A 9,762-nucleotide genomic window follows, 5' to 3' on the forward strand; every position below is an offset into this window, starting at 1 on the left:
ACACTGTCTGCTTCATTTGAGCTTGATAGGCTAAGCATTCTGTAGCAAATAATAACAATAAACCCACTATTTATTAATTAAAACTACTTTTGCATAGTAATGCACCGAAAATACAAACGTAAGCAAAGGCAGCAATCGCTATCGAATCAACAGACGTGCAATTTAGCAGGGGAATAATACAAACAACGAAGATCACCAGCAAGAACTATAGACTAATACGATAACAGGCTTAAATTAACTGACAAATTATACGACTTCTCAAAGACGCACAATATCTCAACTGCGGTGTGAAGTGCGTATCCGTGCTATTCTCCGACATGCACTCTAACAATCACATAGACGTCCTAAAATTTTGTACAGCCCTATTTCTGATAGCATGGCGACAGAAATTTAGAAATGTATTTAGCTAAATAAACATAGAGGAAACACTGTAACGTGCAAGGTCCCATCCTCTATTTGACAACCATATCCATCCATGTTGGATGGTCCAATGCTATTACATTAACCTGGGAGGGGGGGGGGACAGACTTATGTCGTTGTTGTAACATTCATTAATTATTCCACAAATGAAAACACTGATCAACCATAAAAACAATCGTTATGAAAAATATGAAATATGATATATAAAACTGTACAAAACAGAATAAGGAATAACAGATTAAGGACACTCAGTCCTCACTGGCAGTGTCGACAGTTATCTTACAGTTCCTCAGTTTATTTTGTGTTGGCACAATTACAACAACGATATAAGTCTGTGCAACACAGTCCTGCAGAAAAACATGAATATCTGCCTGTCTCACACGCACTTTTGCAGCCGCAGTGTATCACATGAAAAACACTGTCAGGGGCCGAATTTCTGTTACGTGCAAGGTCCCATCCTCTATTTGCCAAACATATCCATCCATGTTGACAAAAAGCAGCTACCTTATTGGTGTAGAACGATCACGTGTCGAACCGTGCCACCAAAATCCTATTACGCTCTGAAGAAACTAGTTCTGCATAAAACATAGACGCAACGATAATCGACTGGAATTTCAGCGACAAACTTTTTTTTGTTAGCTTAGCACGACTCGTTCTTTTTTATGAGCTAAAGATTGTGTAGATGCCAGACTGTGGAGCGGGTTGAAACGATAACAGGGTTCACTTTACGGCCTATAAACAATTATAACACTATGATATCATATATTTATATCCTTTTGCCTATTAGAAGAAGATGGATTTGTGGAATCTTTTATTTGCCATTTTTGTGTACACTACACACACATGTATGGTGACAAGGTTTTTTAATCATGATAACCAACATACTCCCTTGTAGATATGCTTACTGTAACAGAACGCATTTGTTTAACTCTATGTAGGCTATTGCAAAATATTAGGCTTCAATCGTTTTTTTCTCCATACCGAATAAACTTAGTTAACTCAAAACTCCTAATGTGCATAGTCAAGGCAATGGCATCGTCTGTAGACCTGTTGGACCGATATGCAAACTGTATAGGGTCCAGGGTGGGAGGCAGCAAGGAGCAGATGAATGATTTGACTAGCCGCTCGAAGCTCTTCATGATGACAGAGGTCAGTGCTATCGGGCAATAGTCATTCATGCAGGTCATCTTGGTGTTCTTGGGCACACGATGGTGTCTTAAAGAAGGTGGGGAGTACCGACAGGCTGAGGGAGAGGTTGAAGATGTCACTGAAGACCCCTGCTAGCTGGTCAGCACAGCTCCTGAGGGCCCTACCTGATATACCATCTGGGCCAGGTGCCTTGCGAGGGTTGTTCTTTTGGAAGCAAAGCCTCACCTCAGCTACAGTTAATGTAGGCACACCACTGGCTTGGCTTTCAGGTAACTCCACTGCGGAGGGGTCACTGTCCCTTTAAAAGCGAGCGTAGAAGGCATTCAGCTTGTCTGGTAGCAGGACAGAGGACTGGGTCTCACTGTAGCCTCTCCCTTTGTCGTCTGTGATGGCTCTAAGTCCACTGCACATGCGCCTGGGGTCAGAACCAACTGTAGCTGGACTCCACCTTGGTTCTGTAACCCCTTTACGCTGCTTTGATGGACTTCAAAGGTTGTATCTGGCCGTCCTCTACTGATCAGGGTCCCCAGACTTAAAGGTGGCAGACCGGGCTCATCTTGGGCTAGTAAGTGTTGCAAAGAGTGAAAGTTGACAGTCCTTATATGAGACAAGCCATAGTTGGAATACGACATTCTCTACCAGGGGTCTATTGGATCGTATACAACGTGCAGCCGATGTGTGAAATGGCTAAATTCACTCCTCAAGTATGTTCATTGGGTTAAAATCAAGCCAAATGTTATTTTCATGGTTTTGGGCTGGAACCTTAGTTCTACTGATGAATTAATTTATGCTTGAGTATAAAATGTTACTATATAGTAGTAGGAGTACAACGGTACTTAGGAATGTTTGGCTGGATCTGATGTTGGTTTCCTCCAGGATCACAATGACTGAGAGACTTGTTGCTCTTGTTGGTTAGTTGTAACTGACTTAAAATGATTGTACTCGCTGTGAAATATATTATTGTTGCTTGCTTTTTCCACAGGTACACTCTTGCACTTTTGAGGTTCAATGCTGTTTTATTGTAACTTGTCTAACTACATGCTCTTATGGTTCTTCCCTTTGGGACTTATTTGGTTTTCACAATGTATGCTTCATGTTTGGTTACCCACAATGTTTGTGTTATGTCCCCGGCCTGATCCGGATTCCCCATTTGCCAGCTCCAGGTTTCATGCCATACTCCATTTCTCCTGAGTAATTGCCACACCTGCAACCCATCCCCTCATCAGCACCACAGTATTTCAACCCCGGTTTACCAGTCACTCATCGCCAGTTCAACGCTTCATCCAGAAGTTAGTATCGGCTCCTAAGTCTATGGTAATATATCTAGCCCGTCCTAATATCCTGTTTTCTCTCTGCCTGCTACAGACCACATCCTCCGGTTCATCAGCCTGTTTGCCACACCTGCCTGCCCCACCGGATCTCCTTCGTTCTCCTTCACCTCAGTTTCAATAAACCAGTCAACCATACCTTCAGTGGAGTCGTGCATTTGGGTCCACACCCCAGTAGCCAGTTGGTTCAACATAACAGTTTGGGGCTATCTCGTTGTTATATTCAGTGACCTATGCACTTTTGTGAAGCTCTCTCTTGGAAGTTGCTTTGGATAAAAGCGTCTGCTAAATGCATAAATGTGAATATAGATAATTCTGTGCTTTGAACTTTGTGGCAACATTTTGGGGAAGGCCCTTTCCTGTTTTGGCTTGATTGTGCTCCTATGCACAAAGTGAGGTCCATAGAGAAATGTTTTGTTGAGTTTGGTGTGAAAAACCTTGACTGGCCTGCATAGAGCCCTGACCTCCACCCTATTGAGCATCTTTGGGATGAACTAGAATGCATATTGCGAGCCAGGCCCTCTCGTCCAACATCAGTGTCTGACCTCAACTCCCCTTCTCTCTCACAGACACACACCCACCCCGATGTAGTATGTGACAAATACAATGTTCTGAATATAATAAACAATGATTGATTGATCTATACCTTGCAATATTAATCTCATGAGCACATAACCCTTGGTTATGTCCAGGAGAGAAATATGCCTGTGATACTCAACTGGAGTGTAACAGTGCACCTGCAACTCACATTTGTGTAATAAATACATTGATTTTGTCTTGAACTTATCTTAACTATTCCTTTCATTGACTTGGTACTTTCAGAGCAATTGGGTATTATCTAATACGTCTTCACTAGTCATTTTTCAGAATGGGTAAAATATTTATGGGGATGAAGATGTTGCCCAACTCATTATAGGCCCACCTAGCCAAAGTTTTGTGGTAGTCGTCCAAATACTAATCCCAATTGCTGGGGAGATGCCATGGAACCTAATGAAGATTGTCCCCTATGAATATTTTTTTATTACATATTAATTATAATAAAACAATTTAAAAAAAACTTTTACGAACTTGTACCGTGTCTCTAAAGCAAAGTGTGACGTATGTAGGCTACGCCTGGTTTGCGCACAAATCACATGTGATTTATTGTACACCTTTGCATTGCTGCAAGTTATTGCCTCTAAGTTTCTGTAAATATGTCAACGCACACGATGACTCGAGGTACAATATCTGCCATCAAGCGGAGTGAAAACATCACAGTGGACAATTTGGCAGAGATTTTCAAGGTTTGTTACTTTCATGAATGTTACATTTTACAACCTAAAGCTAGCTAGATAGCCGAGCTTGATCCTCCACGTGGTAGCTAGCTATGAGAATAGCTAACAAACGGTTCTTCTGACGTTCCTGGCTAACATTATTTCTCAATAACTTTTTTCAGATCACGCAATCAAGTCTTTACTTGACACATCGGAATGGAGTGTCTGTATTCCCACTAGAAGCTGGATTTTTCAGCTCTCTTGACCTGGATGACGGGGTCACCTTCCAGGTGATGGGTGATGATGTACCGGGGCCATTACCAAGCACCAACTCAACCCCCGTCTATTCAATCCCTGGACCAAATATACCTTGTTTCTCATTTTCTCAAACTGCATTAGCTACACATTCATCGTCTCCTGCTACAAACCCCAGAATCTACCAGAGGTAAGGCTTTTAGAACACACTGTTACAGTAATGTAAACCTAGCTAAATGGGCAACAACATATTAGACTTGTAGCATTGGTCTAAAAAGCTATTGAACTGGGATTTAAGTACAGTCTACAAAAGTGATCCTATGGATCTCAATATGATTTCAGGTGCAGATTAGATTGTGTTTAACAGTATTCTGCACTCCTCTCCATTGACTATTGTAATTACATACAAGGACTTAACTTAACTTTTCCTGTTCGACCAAACATGTCTGTGTTCCCATAGGACAATCTTTATTGGGCAACTGGAGGGGGAGAGGATTGTTACGGAAAAATCTCATTCTTCAAATTCAATTTGAAGAATCAGAGGCCTGTGTGAAAATAATAACCAACAAAGTCAAAGAGGCTGTGGACACACAAGAAGATGTCTTCCTAACTGACAGTCAGGGGAATCTGCTTCTTGACACCTCTGGCACTAAAGGTTGGAACATTTGAACATTTCTCTTACTCCAACTCTTAGTATGAAAACAAGCATGCCATCATGTGAATACAAATATTGGTATTGGGGGGTGATAGGAAATTGAACATTTTAGGTTTTAGAAACCCATGGGAGGCTATGGAATACAGCTGTAACTTGTCAAATATCTAATGGTTGTGTTTCGTTAAAGTAAATTAACCAAACTATACTTTTTTATATATATAATAAAGTTATTGCATTATAATGTGTGGTATTCACTTAAATAAATAACTTAATTATTTATTTAATAACTTGTCCCTCCTTAGGATCAATTTATTGGAAACAGAGTTCAAGTAAGGTTTTTGCTGTTAAAGAAGATATCCTTGCTGAAATAGGGAGGAGGAAGAGAAGAAAAGTCAGGTAAGTGCACTAACTCCAAACTTTTTACTAACTGTTGCAAAGGTTAAAAGTCTGGATTTACAATAAAATATGCAAGCATATTAATATTCATCAATAGACAGGATGGCTACACAGTACATTTAATTCAAGCCTATCTGAATTGTCAGTAATGATGATGATGGTGACTGGTAAACAACAAAAATGACAATTATTGAACCAAAAATGCCACTCACACTCCTCTGAGCCGAATAAAGCATTACAGTCCAATTGCATGTGCTTATTATTACTAACACCACCCATATCTGGTCTCCTCACAATTCCGTATGTCAATTTCAAGGCAGGATGGACTAGGAGAAGCGAGAAGATTGAGGAGGTCTTGCTTGCCGCAGAGGGTTTACCAGCTGTTGCAGCAAAACTTAGGGAGCTGAATAGGTACAGTGAGGTGCTCTCACAGCAACAAGCAGAAATCCTGAGGACATCATTCAAGTGCTCTATGTGTAGAGGCATGTGACCATCATGACACCACAAGGAGCGTTGAAGTTGCATATTCAAGTCCAATTAAACTGATATTTTAAATATGTGATTGCCAGCGGAGCTAAGCAATATTATAGGCTCATGACAGTATGCCTTTTTCCTGTTAGACCAATTGCTTTCTTGGTATTAATTTACTCACGTAAAGGGATCCTTGTCATCTGTTCATCAACAGTGATATATACTTTTTGGGGATAAGTTGGAAAAAAACAAGGCATAAAATTGCAATTTAAGTGCTGATGAGAACTAACTGTAGCCGTGTTTTATCTGTTTGTCCCAGGAGTGATGGACAGTCCCATGTTGGCAAGATGCTGCCACAGCCTTATTGGCTGCCATCAGTGTGTGGACCTCTTACTCCAAGGAACACAAGCATGTGTGAAGTGCCGCACCAACATTTCCAGGGAACATGTGGTGGCTGTAGCTGGTCTCTCAGAGGTCATCACAGTTATCAAGGCCTTAGAAGAGCAATATAGCTCTGCCCTTTAAGGATGGTAGAAATGCTAGTAAGAAACCTTGTTAATCTATGCACTTTTTAAGTACGCTTGTCAGTTTTGATACACAAAAGGTTGGTGCTTTGGTTTTATCTTTCAATGTTATTTTTTGTATTTGTTAGAATGTGCATAACAGGTATAACCAGGCCCCAATAACCCCATGTTATTGGGGCCTGGTTGTCAAATGTTTGTCATACACAGTGAACAGGTGTATTAAAGAATAATCTGATTTGAAATATATGTCAGATTTCTTTGACACTATCTCCACGAATTTACATATTAATTACAGTATTATGCCATGTAAAATCTATAATGCAGTTGAACAATTAATGCTGTGGGGAGAGAACTGCTCTTTTATGCACATCTTCTGGTGATGTTAATCACGTCCATTACCCAGTCTTGGAATGGCCCATAGTGCTCATGTAAAGTATAGTTGAACAGAGCTGACAGATCAGAGCAAAGATGGTGGATCTCTGTCTCAGCCCTATTCTTGTCTTCATCAGACTGGAAAGGGTCAGTGCACTGAAACGGTTGTCAACCTATGTCCCATTTCCTGTCTGTAAAGTTCAGCTGCATCTGTGGCTTCTGGCAGTCCCTCTGCGATTTTCTTTTTGCAACCATCTTGGGCCAGATGTCTGGGAATAACTTTGCCTGAGGAAAAAAAAAGAATTATTTCAGACAATAAATGGTGTGTTCAACACACTGCAGATACACTGAATTAGGCTAGAAAGTCTTTGGTGAATCAGTGTTCTCCCACTGGGTCAGTGTTACAGGAACTTCTGGTTAAGCAACAACACAGACTAAAGCTTGCAGCTAACCTGCACAGTTCAGCAGCATAAGTTGCCATAGGAACTGAGCTTGAATTAAATTCAACTGGCTTTATGGAAATCAACTGGAAATGAGAATAATAGACATAAGCATGGCTTATTTAGTACACTTGCTTTATGGAACATGCCTCTGTATAACAAGGCACTTGTGTTCATCCACACAATCTACTGATTAGTGGCAATGTGGTAAAATGCATTTTTGTGGGGAAAGTCAAGACATGAGGTTGTAATGACTTGCATACCTAGAATACTGTGGTTATTCCATGCATCCACAAATCTGCACTCCAATTTGGCTGATTTGACACGTAAGATTGGATACACAGTATTTTGTCAACCCATCTTCCATGTCCAAAGACTCCTGGTCAACCATCTGGATGAGTGCAGTCTTGATGGGATAATTCACACGGTTATTTACTTCTGGCCATATTCTCTCGACTGTGTGGTTCTGTTGAGAGAATAAGTATTACCAGGACACAGAACACAACGAATAGATCATTTACATTTAGTCATTTAGCAGACGCTCTTATCCAGAGCGACTTACAGTAAGTACAGGGACATTCCCCCGAGGCAAGTAGGGGTGAAGTGTCTTGCCCAAGGACACAGCGTCAGTTGGCATGACCGGGAATCAAACTGGCAACCTTCGGATTACTAGCCCGATTCCCTCACCGCTCAGCCACCTGACTCCCCAGATCAGAGGGTATCCAGTGTAGGTTCAGGCAGAAAGACTTAGTTTAGTGTGTAGCACACAACATCCAAAGCAGACAGCAACGATACACATTCTCCCTAGGTAGACGAGAAAAGAACCAAAAAATAGCACGCCCTGACAGAGTAGGAGTGTCAGACTGATATGACTGTGATTCAGAGTGATAGTGCTAGTCTCAGCATTTCTTGCATTAACCAGCTTCGCAAATTACATTTGCTTATATTGGTCACAACAAATGTCAGCAACACAACTGTTGTTGTGTTGCTGACATCGTTGCTGATATCTAAAACATTGTCTAAAACTACAATAAACCAGACGCCTGTACATGACAGTGGGGTGTCAGAGAAATGATTAGCCTAGGCTATTTTACGGAATAACAACAAATAATAATAAAACTTAATATCTGGCTTACTTGTAAACCTCTTCATAAATTGTCAAATTATTCTTTATGGGCATGTTGGAATGTCCAGCTACTTTTATACTAAACCCATCAACCGCCAAAACATGGGTCACACCAAACATGCAGAGCTTTTCATTTTGGTCCATATGCAATTTGTGTCCCACATATTCTGCATGGTAAGGGACCGGATTCAAGTTTCGTGCATCCTAAATGGAACAAAGAGAATTTTTTTTAAATGTATGTAGGTCTAAAAAGGAAATCACTGCTAGACATCTAACAGTGGCTAAAGATCTATCCCCCTATCCTGGTCTTCACACGTATGCATCTCCCTTCATCAATTTATTTCTATAGTAAAGTATTTTATGCCTGCTGTATTAATATACATTTCAACTGGCCAAGTGTTAAGCTAATTGCCATGTTTAAATATGATTTTACACATAGATAGGACATCAGCCTACCTGGAATCGAGCCTGGTGATAAGGTTTATGAATCTGTGCCAAGATTCTTCCCACTCGAACCTCCGATGCATGCACACCTTGTGATGCCAGATAGCCGGTCATCATTTTTCTGCCGTAGGTTGGTCCAGTCTGTAAGGAAGAAAAATGTTGCCTGGTCAAATAATTGTCCAACTAATCTCAACTGAGTGAGAACACTGTTATGAGTAGGCTACCCTTGCCTTTGAGTGTTCGGATGTAAAAGTATGTGAAATTGCCTGCATTATCAAACAGTGGAGATCTCTCATTAATTTAAGAAGCAACAAGCACTGCACAGCCAGCATGAGGCTTGAAAACATTTGTAGGCCTACCGTTCTCATTAATCATTAAAGAACTGACAGGTGTAAAAAAAAAAATCGTACACTTACCTCAATTATAGCCTTTGAAATCGCCACCTCTGCTTCCTCATCTGAGATGTGTCTTGTTGTAAATCTGCGTAGACTTCGCTCTGAAAATCCCCTTTGCATGCCTAGTTCTGCTAAGTGATTTGACACTTCTCTGTCAGTGTGCATCCATCTTGATACATGTCTAATATAATATTTTTGTACTGTACTAAATTGTTAGCCATGTTGACAGATCAGTACTCATAGGTACAGTAACTCATTTATTTCCTGTGCGAACTGCGCGGGAAATCTGGAATAGAGGGTCCGTGTACCTGGTGGGTCCGTGTACGTCCCTGGTTTTCGTATTTTGCAACCCATGTTGACAAACGCAAAATAAGGCTGTAATATCGTTTAAGAATAGCCTACAGTTTATGAATTCAAACCCAAAATTAAGTCTAACAACTTTTATTTCGTTTTTTCAACAAAAGAATAATAACCCATATAACAAAATGTCATAACGAGCCACTAATCGTTTCATTAGGGTTCCTCCGGTAGGAG

The 9,762-nt window shown here is 40.7% G+C and overlaps 1 long non-coding RNA gene across 2 annotated transcripts; it reads left to right on the forward strand.

Moving 5' to 3' along the window:
• Window positions 1-3,673: 3,673 nt before the first annotated feature.
• Window positions 3,674-5,458, forward strand: LOC134035316 (uncharacterized). Of its 2 annotated transcripts, XR_009932348.1 has the most exons (4): window positions 3,674-4,180; window positions 4,333-4,595; window positions 4,866-5,060; window positions 5,363-5,458. It is a non-coding gene; the product is annotated as an uncharacterized LOC134035316 (long non-coding RNA). The 2 variants fall into 2 exon arrangements; XR_009932347.1 differs by lacking the exon at window positions 3,674-4,180 and having other exon boundaries at window positions 4,267-4,595.
• Window positions 5,459-9,762: the final 4,304 nt, after the last annotated feature.

This window comes from Osmerus eperlanus, chromosome 15 (genome assembly GCF_963692335.1).
Source record: "Osmerus eperlanus chromosome 15, fOsmEpe2.1, whole genome shotgun sequence".
Classification (NCBI taxonomy): domain Eukaryota; kingdom Metazoa; phylum Chordata; class Actinopteri; order Osmeriformes; family Osmeridae; genus Osmerus; species Osmerus eperlanus.